Raw genomic sequence first — 15,927 nt, 5'->3', positions numbered from 1 at the left:
TAAACATTCTACACACTCCTGTTGAAATTCCCATGTTGTGCGTGGTGTGCCCCCAGATTTTCCCCTTGACTTTTTTAGTTGGGTGTAGTATTCTTTTCATGTTAACCCTACTACGGAGTGAGAAAGGGCCTGTGCTACCACTTTCGAAGGGATAAAATTGGCATATCCCTAAGTGGCATATTTAACTTACCTATAAGTCCATAGTATATGAGACCAAGGTGTACACAGGGCCTGTAAATTAAATGTCACAAGTGTACTGCAGCACCCTTAATGCCATCCACTACACTGAGAGTGCAAACATGACTGCAGTAGTACCATTTATAGACAACTTGGCCAGTTTGAAACTGCAAATTCAACCTTATACAATAACCCCTTTTGACAGGAAAACACTGTCTTATAAATATAATAAATGACACCTAAGAAGGCCTTATTGCCCATAAGGCAGAGAACATGCTATTTAAAAGTAGGACATGTAAAAGTGTAATGCTGTACATGTACTTACAGTGAAAAAGCACCAAACATTTCCAGTGTAGCAAGTTTAGATGTTTCATAAGAGAGCATTGGGATGAACTATTACATTTAATAGGCTATATCCAGCTAACACATCACATATAAATTTCATTGTTTAACTTTTTGACATATTTATTGATAACCCAAATTTACTAGTGAAGTTGAATTTGTGATAAATATTTTGGAAGAAATACTTTTATACAGTTATCTTTTCCTTGCATAAAGCCTCTTGGGGAAATTTGCATGAGTTACAGCCATCACCTGGCAGCCTAATAGCCCACCCGATGATGTGTAAAAACAGCTACTGAGCAGGGCTGTGCGACAGAGCTTGAGTAACTTCAAAGAGGCCTACCCTGTCACTGTGGAAGAGGTGTTGTGCAGTGGCCAGTGTATCTGACCCCGAGGCGCAGGGCTCACGGTTCGATACCTGGTGACAACTCAGTTAAGGACCATGTGACTCTGGGCAGTAGCTCGCTCAATCTCCTCGATGACCCTCAGCGCCTTTAGACCCTTAGGGGTGAGAGGATCGCGCTTTACAAATACAGGATTCAGACTTAGATTTAAACAAATGTTTGCTAACACCTGGGTAGGGCCCTTCTTTGTTACCACCAGTCAGGAAGGCAATCATCTTAGTCAGAGAAGAGCTGCCCACAGACCTTGTGCAGAGTACTAAAGAGGAGTGGTTACTCATTTCCCCAACCACAGCTTTGGCATGGGCACAGAAGCTCTGCACAGGGGAAGAAGTGTTCTGCCTTCTTGTTTTCAGGTAGCGAGGGGCACCATGGGATTGTTTGCAGCAGGGCACACAGGAAATGCTGCAATAGTGCGTTCGGTTACTCGTAGGGACCTTCACCCCATTCTTTAGGGAGTGGCCAGGACTTTCCACCACTCACAGCCTGGTCAGGCATAAATGTGGCATTCCCAATACCCTCTTCAGAACCCTTTCTAGACCTGTGGAAGCACAGAAGAGGAGTGGACATGCAGACCCGACGAACCTCAAGAACTACAGACCCACTCAAGAACTACAGACTCAAGAACTACAGACCCATCTCTGCTACCCTTCCCAGTCAAAGTAATTGAGAAAGCCATTCACGCCCAACTCTCTGAGTTCATCAAAATGAACAATGCTGTGGACCTCTCCCAATCGGGCTTCAAGAGCAACCACAGCACAGAGATTGCTCTCCTCTCTGCGACACACAACATCTGCACCCTCCTCGACTGAGGAAAGTCTGCTGATCTCATCCTCCTGGACCTATCAGCCACCGCCGACACAGTCTCACAACAGAACCTCTGCATAAGTCTCCATGGCGCTGGCATCCGTGACAAAGCCCTAGAATGAATCCTCCGCTTCCTCACCGGCCAGACTCAGAGAGTCAGGCTTTAGCCGCTCAATTCGGAACCCACAAAAATCATCTGTGGTGTGCCCCATAGATCCTCCCTGAGCCTCTTCAACATCTACATGGGCCCTCTTGCAGACATTGTCAGAAGCCATGGACTCAACATTGTCTCCTATGCTGATGACACCCAGCTGATTCTCTCCCTCACAGACAAACCCACAGCCACGAAGAGCAACTTCCACAAAAGGATGAAGGCAGTCGCCAGCAGGATGAAGGACAGCTGCCTCACGCTTAACTCAGGCAAGATTGAAATCCTCATCCTGGGCTCTTCCCCCTCCACCTGGGAGGACTCCTGGTTGCTCGTAGCTCTCGGTACCCCCGCTACACCCACGAATCGTGCACAAATCCTCCTGTACTCCTCGCCCTCAATGAACCACCAAATCAATGCTGTTTTGTCCTCCTGCTTTCACATGCTCTGCCTGTTTTGCAAGCTCTTCAAGTGGATCCCCACCAGATGTAGGAAAATGGTCACCTGTACACTCGTCAGCAGCAGACTCAACTACAGCAATGCACTGTACACCGGCACCACCCAGAAACTACAAAAGAAACTGCAGACATCCAGAACGCCTCTGTTAGACTCATCCTGAACATCCCCGCCACAACCACATCACCGGTCACCTGAGAGTCTTCACTGGCTACCTATCAACAAAAGAATCACCTTAAAGCCCCTCACGCATTACTACAAAGCTCTATGCAATGTCGAACCTGCATACCTAAACCACTGCCTCTCCTTCTACTCAACCTCTTCGCTACACTCAACTTGCCCTGGCCACCATCCCACGGATCCACAGGACTGCAGATGGAGGAAGATCCTTCTCCTACCTTACTGCGAAGACTTGGAACTAGCTGCCTTTTCACTTCAGGCAATCACCATCATTGCCGCAATTCTGGAAGAACCTCAAGACCTGGAGCTATGACTGAACTACAGACCCCCTCCCCACTGAGTGCCTTGAGTCCCTCATGGATGAGTAGTCATGCTTTATAAGATCACTGATTGATTGATTGGACATGCCATCTGTAACTTAAGAAGAACCTAAGACTGGATATGTGCTCCCTTTTGTTTCTCGGACAAAGAAATGGACTCCAAGGTTCATAAGGTTGACCTCATTTTCAAGCTAGAGGGATACAGTAACCTGCTAGAAACCTTAATCTGGAGCTGCTCAGCTGACCAGTTCCAACTGGACCCCCACTGGACTCTGTTGTTCAACCCTTCTGGTTTGAGTCTTGAACCCCAAGGGCTGCCCCCAAGTTCCTAGTCCCTTGGCTGGTGCTGAAGTGCATTCCTTCTATCATCCCCTGAAATGTAGGACTTTAACATTTTCAAGATTCTCTCGAGAACCGGGACCAGCCATCAAAACTGAAACTGTCATGCTGCTGGGCCACAGATTCAGGTTGCTGTCGCTCAGAACCTGTCTGCAGCAGCAAATATAATTCAGTAGAACCTCACTGAGAAGGTATCTGGCCTTATGGAGGCAACCTGCAGCATTACCCATGTGGAAGAATCTACGCTCCAAAAAAGTGACTAGGTGAGAAGGTGGAACTCTTCACCAGGAGAAGGTGCCAAAAGTGTCTGGCCAATAAGGGTCTTTCCTTGGGCGCAACATTCTAATATTTCCAACTCTGAGGCTTCACAGGAAGCTAACCCAGTGATTATCTGATGTTATGGGACCCTCTTCAGTCCCAGCCTGCTGCCTTGCCACACTGAGGATTTTTGACTTCCATTTAGGAGACTAAGGGGTCAAGGGTGGCGGTGGCGGTCCTTCCACCATCACCAAGCTCATTACCCACTGCCAAATTAGGATGGCGCTGGATATTGCGGTAGACGCAAAGTCTGTCCGCCGCTTTTCCATCAGAGGCAATCACACTGATTGCCTGGCGGACGGTGCAGGCCCTTGAAATGGTGGCGGTGCCTAGGAGGCACCATCCACCAGATCAGGATGTGGGTTTGGGAAGGCCTTTCCATGGTGGCGGTGCCGCCATGAAAGGCTGGTGGGGATCGGGTTTGGAGGCCTGTTGCGGAGCCCCCTTGTGTGGGGGTGTTGCTGCATTGTGGGTACCCATGCTACCCCCCTCATTTCCATGCACCAAGTGGCAGGCTCTGCGTGGTGCCTGCCATGTAGTGCAGGTAAATGCTATGCACACACTTTTTACATTGTGTGCGGTGCTGTAGCCAGCAACACTGCCCCGCAATCTGAAAAGCCCAGGATGCACCCAGCAGTATGGCGGTGCAGCCTAATCGCAGTGGTGAGACTGCCGCATGTCTGGCAGGCGGTCCCAAACACCGCTACGATGGCAAGGGTACGTAGTTGAGTCTAACTCGGGAATGAGATCTAAGATTGTGGCAGCATTCAGCCTATATTTATCATAGATATCTTCCTCCATCTGCCCCAGCAAAGTGATTCTCTCCTATATACTCCTTCTTCTCTGTGCTGCTGCTCTTAGCCTCATCCTCCTCGCTATGACGTAGAGCGCTATCATTGTGAGACACTCTGAAGCATTCTGGGGCTGTTCAAATAATTTGCTCATGAATTACACCTGATTTGTTGTTAGTGAAATTTTACTACCTGATATGATTTCTTCTTATTTAGGAGATGCAATTTGCGATACTTGCCTTATTCTGTATTTGTGAATTCTTGTTGCATCTTCCGTTTACACAATCACTTCCGTAATATATAATCGCTGTTACTGATTTGGAGATTAAGAAATCGCAAATTTTGCAAAAAGTGATGATTTCTGCAAATTTGCTTCATGCATTGGAAGTAGCTCTTTTGCGATTGCAAGCCGCATTTTATTGCGATTCGCAACATTTGCGATCACATATTAGCTTGATGCCTGTGTGTGTGTTAACCTCTAAAATCGACATAGGATCAAAACTAAGTGTTGTTGTTACATTTATGAGAAGTTTTTGAAGAACAATGGACCTATATGTTTTACAGTTCGAGATCCCATTGAAAGTGATATTATTTAAAAAAAGGAATGAACCTACTTTTATAAGACAAGAATGTAAAGAGCAAATAGAGGTAATTTTCAAATGCATATCCAGTTTTGGTTATCAGACTTAATTTTCAGGAACCAGGTCATATAAAATATTTTATTATCCTGGGCAATTCTAACCAGAGGTTTTTTTGATTTGGGTACCTCTGATTTGAGAAGAAATATTGAGGATAATCTATTGACTATGAATAAACCTATTAGATCAATAGTCTGCACTAGGTTTGAGCGGTGAACTCTTCTCCGTTCACAGACTTTGCAGAGTTTTCTGCACTCTGCGCCCCCTGGAGCTCACGGAGTGCAGAAAACTCTGCTTCGCGTAGTGCAGTTGAGGTTTTTTCCGCGCTTGCACTTGCGACCGGTAAGTTTGCACGCGAAAGTTGCCCCTCAGGTAGAATTTCTAACCGAGTGGAAGGAAGAGCAGTGCGAACTGCAGTTCGTACTGCATTCCGCAACTTGCAGAATTTTGCAGAGTTTTTCTGTCACTTCACAGCGTTCCGCTTAGGAAAAATCTGCAAACTACGCCCAGGCCTGGTCTGCACTGAACCTAGTATAGAATGGAATCTTTATTTGAATTTAATTAGGTTTTTTTATTTGTTTCCTAGATTAAACTACCGTCTTTATAAAAGGTTTAAGAAAATACATTTCTTTGAATTCGTCCCGAAGAAAGTATGGATTTGATCCTAAGATCTACCGAAACGCCACATTGACTGTTTGTTGGAATATAATAGGCACATTAAGGACACAAAAGATTTTATAGAGTTTTTATGCAAGTTTGATGTTTACATTCACAAGGAATAATTTAATGTTTTTTATAATGAACTGTATTGAGACCATAATTCAAATCAATTGATGTATTTGTAATTAAGTGCTTGTAACAAGGGGATAATATAGGTTTGGCGCATCTGGCGACCATAGACGAATATCACATATGGTCAAAACTTAATGAATAGGAATAATATCTGACCTTGTTACAATTTTATTGAGTTAGTATATTTTAGAATTTTTACAGTCAGTACCAATTTTAAATATAAATGCTGTGAATGTAATGAACTGGATTTTTATTATAATAAAGAACATACTTATACTTTTTATAATGAAACATTACAATTTATGCTCTATTTATGCTGAATTTACGTTTATTGCATACATTCATTATTCACTATATCCTTGGGTGTAAAAAACGGGTTCAGTGCACTCTAATTGAGTATAGGTGGGTTAAGTAACATATAGCACAAAAGGTAAAATTGCTTAAGATTTTTAGTTTATCAACTTACCCGGTCCCTTTTGGCTGAAATTAGGGTAAATCTTTGTTGTCGGTGTGATATTAGTGGTACCCAGTCACTGTCAAGGTTAGTATAGACTTTAAGGTAAGAAAACATATAGGGTCTGTTTTCTGGTGCTATGTGTGTATGTCAAGAAAAGGGAATTTCAGTTTGATATTCAAAAATTACAAAAAACAATCATATCTCCTTAGAAATGACCATGCAGCACAAAGCAACAAGACAACTTGCTGTGCTGAGCTACGTGAAAGGTAGAGAACTGGAATGCATCACATCTACCAAGGTATGATGCATTCCTATCCTCTTCCTGCGCTGGTGCACAATCGGCAGCCTAACATCAATGCAGGCACCACTGTGCCATGGAGCAAGGGTCCCTGCTTTACAGGCAGGATTGTTTTGGTGAAGGAAAGCACACCTTCCTGCACAAATACAATCCTTTGAGGTATATTCCTTTTTCTAAGTGTATTGAAGTCTTAGAAATATGAAACAACGAGGAGAAATTAAGATATTTCTCCTTGTTGCGCCTGTGGTGGGAAGGCGTACAATTCTGATGCATTCCCAGGTCTACCAGTGTTGGTATGCCTTAGAATACATACGTGGAAGCATGGGTGCACCCATGCGCCACCCATGTAATGCACACACCATGCAATGTAACACAAGGGAGCAACTTACTCTGTCTTGTGATATTTCATATTTACCAAACCACGCAGAGCCATGCCAGGTGGCCTTGCATGTATTGGTAATTCTCATCTAGCGTTTTGTGTCATCCTTGCGTTACCTTGAATGGCATGAGGGTGACACAAACCTTTGATAAATCTGACCATTGAATATCATTTCTCATGGAGTGTGTCTTTGTATATCTTGGAGGGCAAGAGGTGTCAATATAAAAAATAAAATGGCCTAGTCCTTGATTGGGCTCTACCCTTATTCCAATATTCATCCTGCCCACTCCACCCACGCTCCATGACGATGAGCCTTGAATCAACCCACCTATGCAACTAGAGTCTTATGGGTTTATTACCTGTTCATGTTTGGTGGTTAGTCGGTTGACTACAGAAGGAAAGTCACATCTTCATCATGAAAGGTATAGTCTCTTGTTGACTGTGTCTTTAATCACCTGTGATAATGCTACTTATGCCCAGTTTATAAATGAGATGCATGCTGTACCAATAAAGTTCATTCAATCCATTTATAAACAAAGATTTATGGCTGAAAAAAAGAATGACACATCAGAATGCACTTGCTTCAATGAAAGTCAGGAATAAAAAATAAATATGCATGGCTTGTATTTAGAATACATTGATATGAAGACTGAGAAGAGCATGTTTAAAGCAAAACAATTAGGAAATGCAGTTATGTAATGTTATGTTAACTGAGTTTATAAAGCACGCAGCTTCCTCAGCAAAGAGGCGTCCCGGCGCTAGCATTAGGAGGACAGAGTCTAAGAAACAGTACAGAGAGGCAAAAATTAGGTCGCAGGAAAAAGGTAAGTCTTAATAGCTTTACGGAAGGCCAGCAGGCTTTCCATACTGCAAATTTGAAAGGGCAGAGAGTTGCCAAACTACGAAGGACCGCCCCCGATACAGAGACGTTTCACTCGAGGAATCACAGCAAGTGTTGCCCCAAGGAGCACAGCTGACGCCCAGGAACAGAAGGTGTCAGTAAATTGGCCAAAATCCCGGGAGATGCGAATTTAAGAATTTTAAAAGATAGACAAAGAGCCTTAAATCCGATTCGCTTAGCCATGGGCAACCAGTATAGTTGTTGGATAGCACCAGCTGTTGAGCATTTACGCGGGAGCCTCAACAGGGCTCTGGCAGATGCGTTTTGAACTCGCTGCAAACTCACCACCTCAGCCTGATTGGCTCCGAGAAGGAGCGAGCTGGCGTAATCAAGTCTCGATAAAATCTCCACCTGGACGATTAGCTGCCGAGTAGGTGAGTCAAAGAACACCAGTTCAGAAACGTGTTTTTGATTGTTACATTGGATCATGACACAGCAGTATAGCAACTATATGAGAATACTTTTAAATTACAATACACAGAACATTGTGCAGTACTAATTATGAAATAATTGGTTTTAAAGGTTATGAAGATAACGTTAAACAAAAGGAATGCAATTATAGTAGATACATATTAACATCCTCCAAAAATGTACACTTAAGTACGTATTATAGCAATTTCAATTATAATTGTAAGGTTTTGAAATATTTTAGACATAGATTTATATATGTGGTTTGTTATTAAGGACACATTGTTATTTTATTTCAGAGATTTACTGGGGCTTTCGTGCTATTAATGAGTAAAGAGCATTTATACCTTCCCATGGATAATACTTACAATTGAGAAGGATTTTGAGGTCAATAGTGTCAAAGGCTTCTGACAGGTTGTTAGACCTGTCAGCCTTAGGGTGGTCTTCCCCCAAATGTGTTGGGTCTTTTCCTCAAAGTTGTTGATACTATTTTTGTTTGCCTTAGGACTCTGTGCACTTTATTAGTGCTAACCAGTGCTAAAGTGCATGTGCTCTCTGCTTAAAATAACCTAGTGGGCCTGCAGCATTGATTTTGCCACCCACTTAAGTAGCCCTTTAACAAACTCTCAATCTTGCCATGGCAGAGCCTTTGTGTGCAGTTTTCAACTCCCATTTCGACCTGGCTAAATAAACCCTTTGTCAGTTTCACAATTTCCTTTTTAATACATAATAGTCACCACTAAGGTAGACCAAGGATAGCCCAGATGGCAGGGTCAATGTATTTAAAAAGTAGGATGTGCACTTTTAAGTAGTGAAAAACTCTTGAATTAAATTGTCACTAATGCAAGGCTGATCTTATCCATAGGATAACATTGGAGTTGACAGTACATTATGTAAGTGTAATTTCCAAATGGGAAGAGATAGTCAGTTTATGTTTGGTGTCTTTGGAACTGGGGTGAAAAGTCCTATTTAGTGGTAAAGTTGGGTTTGCCACTTGGGTCACATGACTGGTTGTAACTGACAATTAGACTTTGTGAAATCCTCCCAAACAGTCACACAATGGAGAGATTAGGTGTGTCTGGGTGGGCCATCTGCTGACAGCATGGGAGGGAGAAGCAGAGCACAAACATACTGAAACCTGAATAGCAAGTGCTCTGCCTTCACACAAAGGGCCGAATGGCCATAGATGTCACTTCAGCCAGCTTGAAGCCAAGCAGGGGAGGCAGGAAATTGCATGCATTTCAAAGGGTTGTATTCTGGATACACACATGCGGTTACATTGCATAACTTAACAATGTGGTCTTTTCTACACCCGGGTCTTTACCATGTATGCATTTACCACGTATACCTTTACAAACAAATTCCATTATAAAGGCGGGATTGGTAAAGGCATATGTGTAGTAAAGATTACACACCAGCTCCCTGCACAAGGCCCTAAAACCCAGCCCCCAGCCCTGCATAATATTCCACCTCAGCCATAAAAACTACCCCAACCAAACCTCGCTTGAACTCTTAAACCCTGCCCCAACACCTAAAAATGACCCTGATCCCAGCCCTGAGCCCCAAAACCGGCTGCTAGCCCTAAAACTGACCCTGACCCCAGCCGTCCGCCCTGAGTCCTAAAACCGGCCACCAGCCCTTAAAACTACTCTGATCCCGTGCCCTAAGCCCTAAAACTTGGCTCCAGCCCTACGTACCAAGCAGCATCCAGATCCTTCCTGTCCAATCCTTCCTGTTCCTCCTTCCATTCTCTCTGCCCATATGCTCTGAATCTTGAGCACCAACTGCGTTTATCACGCATGTGCGTGATAAAGGCATATGCATGGTAAAAGCAAGCATGGGGGTAAGAGAACTGATGGTTCTGCCCCTTTTAAAATAAATGCTGTTCCCCACTTCAAAGCTACTGTCTAGAAGCTTCTCCAACCTTATAGGACCAGGACACCACCTTAATAAAAAAGAGCCTCAGACACCAGCTCTTCAGTACATTTCTGGACATGTGGATACTCTTCCAGAAACAAGGACTGCTATGCTGTTACCAGTTCTGCCAATCTGCTGGTCTGCTGCTCTTAATGAACTGCTGCCCGGCTGTACTGACCTGCTGCCTGCTGCATCTTGCCCAGGGAAAGAAGAACTGGACCTGCAACTTCATCTTGAATCCAGGACCCCAGAGTGATTCAAAGGGCTATTATGCAGGCCTCCTGATATGAGGCTCAGGGACTTAAAGAATCCTGAACAGCTGCTTCTTCAGCAACTTACTGACCCCAAGTGGTGCCTCTCAGGCCCTGGACCATTTGTGTGGCTCTTGAGCTCTTGAAATCAAGTAGATGGGCTCTTCAAGTCTGAAAATGGGTCAGTTCATACTGGAACTGCTCTGCTTGCACAGAAATTCGGTGCAAGCTGCGGCCAGCCTGTTTGTTCAGACAGCAAGCACAGATCACCCATGGAGGACCACCATGGCTAAGCTCCAGCCTGCCCATATGCAACACATTGGATGCTATTTGCATCATGCTGACCACAGCCCACAATGCTCTCTTTTCTCCCTGCGACCCACTCCAATGTGAACGGGACTCTTTGCACAAAACTTGAGAAGGCAAAACCTCAGCTGGACTAATTTGTGACTGTACCCGACTGCGATCTATCGCGGTCAGCCTGAACTTTTGACTTTGACCCAGTGCAAAATTACTATATAGCCACAGATGCCACTTTGTGCTTTTAGGTGATATTTTACAATTTACTCTTTAAAAAATCAAAACTCCAGTTCTACTGATTGGATTCTGGTCGTTTTGGGCTTGTTTTTTTTTTTTTGAGTGGTGATTTCACTATTTTCACAGTTTTACTGTTTGAAGTGTTGCCCATTATCTCTAAGCTAAGCCTGACTGCTCTTTGCCAAGCTACTAGGAGGTTGAGCACAGGTTAATTTGGGGTTTGCTTGTGCCTTATCCTGACTAGGATTGTGTTTGCTGCTTGAACAGAGCTCATACCTCCGTCAACCTGGAACCCAATTTCTAACATTGGTAATCAGTAGTGAGGATAGGACTTGTATTGGTGCAGTGCAGTACAATGATTTGGTAGGTACTAACATTCCACATTTGAGATCAATTTGAGTGTAATTTCTCCCCGATTGGCCTTTATCTTCTAAATTCATTCCTACTCTACCCACCTGTGCCTGTTGCCCCACCTACAAAGATGGAGTTTGTGCTTGTCAACCCGGAGAACTACACTGTGGCTGAGCTCAAGGTGTTTTGCCAGGACATGGGGTTGCTCACCAAAAGGAGCTCCAAGAAGGTTGCACTCCAGAAGGCCCTTTAGGGCAAGGGCAGATGCCCACCAGTCACCAATAGATAATTAGGAGGGAGAGGAGGGTAGAAGGATCAGAGCACAACCGGCAGGAGGGTCTTGGACTGTAACTTGTTGAAGAGAGGGGTAACATACTCCTAAGAATAGAAAACCATCCCCAAGCAGAAAGCAATGTGTATCCCAGGGGCCTGACCCAAGAGAAGGAGGACAGGAGGGAGGAAAGGAAGCTCCAGATAACTCTGGACAGATCAAAGATGGATTTATTTATTTATTTATTTATGTGCTTCTATAGCGCCTGACTAGATCCCCGAAAGGATATCTCTGCGCTTATGGTGGAACAAGTACATTTGACCCATGCCTGATCATGAACAGAAATAGTAAATCATAAACTGGTTAATTGGAAGAGAAAAGGTGAGTCTTAAGGTTTTTGCGAAAGGATAAATGGTTAGTAATGAGTTTAAGTTGAATGGGAAGGGAGTTCCAAAGGACAGGTCCTGTATGTGCCAAAGCACGACCTCCCTGGCGAGATTTTTTTATTTTTGGGACCTGTAATAGGTGAAGATTACTCGATCGAAGTGATCGGCCTGGTACATAGGGTAGAAAAGTGATGTCATTTGAGATGTCATCAGTGATGTCATGAGTGATGTCACTGACCATGTCATGAGTGATGTAATATGTGACATCATCAGCAGTGGATTACGGGCGCGCAAGTTATAGTTAGCTGAACTAATTATAACAGGGGAATTTCAATGGTTTTGTATGAGCAAAATGTCCAGCTAAGTATAACATGTGGGAAACCTATCAATTTTTTCAGTGACTTTGTAAGTTTTTTAAAATGCTAATTCCTAACTATAACGTGGCTGAAACCTATGGTTTTTTCAATGAATTTCAAAGGTTTTTTAAATGCTAATTCCTAACTATAACGTGCCTAAAACCTATGTTTTTTCCAGTGAATGTCATAGGTTTTGTAAATACCAATTTTTAAATGTATTAATTGTTATATTTATTTTTATGATACTAATGTACTACATTTTTTATAATAATTATTTTTAGCAATTTTTTTAAAAATTACTTACATATTTTTAATGTGAAAAAATTAAATAATCAAAAATGTTTTTTTTTCTTTTTTTCCCCAAATATGATAATTAATTTCTATATTTTTACTTTGCGTGGTAAACGTGTAGTTCGCGTACCGTCCTCGCACACGGCTTGGCAACTGTAATCATACTGTATGTGTACCCACGCATATGTCACAGATACATTTTGACGTTTCGCTTCGCATTGGCGCTTCCGCGTGATGTCATGTACGTTTGTACGGCGAATATACAGTCAGTGATACCCCGTACCTTCCATGTTGGCCATGTTTGGAACTTTACAGATATAATGACACATTTCCTTTTAAGACCCAGGTAACGTTAGCACTACAAAACGGACACCCGAATCACATGATTTTTCATATAGCTCATGACGGAATCATGCCCATAGCTCCGAAATCATGCTTCAGAGCCTTGCGCAGTACTAGTGTATGTCAGGCCAGCCCACTCCACTTACGCTACCAGGAAAACACAACAACACTACATGGCCCAGATTTCCATTGTAGTGATTTCTTAGTTCCAGGGCTAGCTGTCAGAACGGCACACTCACACTCCCTTATGGCTGGTATACACGCACACCACACCCATCCAGCGCATCCGTCACTACACATGTGACCTTACCTATAAAAAAGATGGGCCGCACATGTTCTATGCCATTTTAGAGTTGCTCCCATCCCAACCGCTGTGATGGTCAGTCCTAGTGCTTCAAAAGCTTCATAGAGACCCAAACTACCGAAAAAGGGGGCCCACCACCACATGCATGGCCTCTTTGGTCACTGAGTTAGTGGTACCACAAGGACTGAGCGGGTGAAGAACCTGCGATAATGATGATATTAAATCGTGTGAGTGCATACCTCATTCGTCCAGTTCATAGTGTGCATACCTCATTCGTCGAGTTCATCGACTGCATACCTCATCATTTTCCTGTCCTTGTAAGGTGAGAAATTTGCATTATTTTGTAATAGTCTATACTGTAACTATGAGTACTGTATTGCTTCCCGTACATCGTTTTGTAATTCTGTGTTGCATTTTTGTGCTGCGCCACGTCTGACGCTGAACTTAATGTAATGTGCTCACTCTTATTCCTCCCGTGTTTTCAATAGTTATTGCTGCTTCACGTGGTTCTCCCAGGCCTCTCTTCTTATAGATCATGCGTGCATGATTGTAATAGTTATTGCTGGGTCACGTGGTCCTCCTAGGCCTCTATTCTTATCAATCGTGCGTGCATGATTGTAATAGTTGTTGCTGCGTCACATGGCCCTCCCAGGCCTCTATTCTTATAAATCGTGCGTGCGTGATTGAAGTAGTTATTGCTGCGTCACGTGGTCCTCCCAGGCCTCTATTCTTATACATTGTGCATGCATGATTGTAATAGTTATTGCTGCGGCACGTGGTCCTCCCAGGCCTCTATTCTTATAAATAGTGTGTGCATGATTGTATTAGTTATTGTTGCGCCACATGGCTCTCCCAGGCCTCTATTTTTATAAATTGAGCATGCACAATTGTATTAGTTATAGTTGCATCACGTGACTCTCCCAGGCCTCTATTCTTATAAATCGTGTGTGCATGATTGTAATAGTTGTTGCTGCGTCACATGGCCCTCCCAGGCCTCTATTCTTATAAATCGTGCGTGCGTGATTGTAATAGTTATTTCTCCGTCACGTGGCCCTCCCAGGCCTCTGTTCTTTTAAATCATGCGTGCATGATTGTAATAGTTATTGCTGCGTCACGTGGCCCTCTCAGGCCTCTATTCTTATAAATCGTGCGTGCATGATTGTAATAGTTATTGCTGTGTCACATGGCCCTCCCAGACCTCTATTCTTTTAAATCGTGCGTTAATGATTGTATTAGTTATTGCTGCGTCACATGGCCCTCCTGGACCTCTTTTCTTATAAATCGTGCGTGCATTATTGGAATAGTCATTGCTGCATCACGTGACCCTCCCAGGCCTCTATTCTTATAAATCGTGCGTGCATGATTGTAATAGTTATTGCTGTGTCAATTGGCCCTCCCAGGCCCCTATTCCTATAAATAATGCATGCATGATTGTAATAGTTATTGCTGTGTCACGTGGCCCTCCCAGGCCTCTATTCTTTTAAATCGTGCGTGCATGGTTTTAATAGTTATTGCTGCGTCACGTGGTCCACCCAGGCCTCTATTCTTATAAATAGTGCGTGCATGATTGTAATAGTTATTGCTGCATCACGTGGTCCTCCCAGGCCTCTATTCTTTTAAATCGTGCGTGCATGATTGTATTAGTTATTGTTATGTCACGTGGCCGCCCAAGGCATCTATTCTTATAAATCGTGCGTGCATTATTGGAATAGTCATTGCTGCGTCACGTGACCCTCCCAGGCCTCTATTCTTATAAATCGTGGGTGCATGATTGTAATAGTTATTGCTGCGTCACGTGGCCCTCCCAGGCCCCTATTCTAATAAATCATGCATGCATGATTGTAATAGTTGTTGCTGCGTCACGTGGCCCTCCTAGGCCTCTATTCTTATAAATAGTGCGTGCATGATTGTAACAGTTATTGCTGCATCACGTGGTCCTCCCAGGCCCCTATTGTTTTAAATTATGCGTGCATGGTTGTAATAGTTATTGCTATGTCACGTGGCCGTCCAAGGCATCTATTCTTTTAAATCGTGGGTTCCTAAATGTCTGTACTAAGTACTGCCTTCAAATGTACACTGTGATCAAAAGAGTTTACTACTTGGTACCAGGAGCGTATCAGCACTACAGACAATTTTGAATTCAGTCTCGATTTATTTGAGGCAGAGACAATTGTACTTTGTTCTCAGATTTTGTTAACTATGACAAAAAAGCATTCATCGATGTTTTGGTCGAGTAGTGCCTTCGATCTACACTGCGGACAGCAGGGTTCACAGCTTGAATTCAGCTTTCCATCTACACTACGTACAGCATTCAAGTTAGCCTTGATTTATGTAAGGCAGAAACAATTTTGTTAATGGATGCCACAAAAAAGTTCCTCAATGTCTGTACTAAGTACGGCCTTCAAATGTACACTGCGATAAACAGAGTTTACCACTTGATACCAGGAGCGCATCAGCACTACAGACAACATTGAATTCAGTCTCGATTTATTTAAGGCAGAGACAATTGGACACAACTTGATTTATGTAAGGCAGAGACAGATTTGTTATTGGATGCCACAAAAAACATTCCTCAATGTCTCTACAAAGTACTCCCTTCAAATATACACTGTGATCAACCTAGTTTACTACTTGGTACCAGGAGCGCATCAGCACAACAGACAACATTGAATTCAGTCTTCATTTATTTAAGGCAGAGAAAATTGTATTGTGTCCTCGGATTTTGTTAACTGTGACAAAAAAGCATTCATCGATGTTTGTGGCGGGTAG

The sequence above is a fragment of the Lissotriton vulgaris genome, chromosome 4_1 (assembly GCF_964263255.1).
Source record: "Lissotriton vulgaris chromosome 4_1, aLisVul1.2, whole genome shotgun sequence".
Lineage (NCBI taxonomy): Eukaryota > Metazoa > Chordata > Amphibia > Caudata > Salamandridae > Lissotriton > Lissotriton vulgaris.
Note: the sequence above shows the minus strand (reverse complement) of the source record.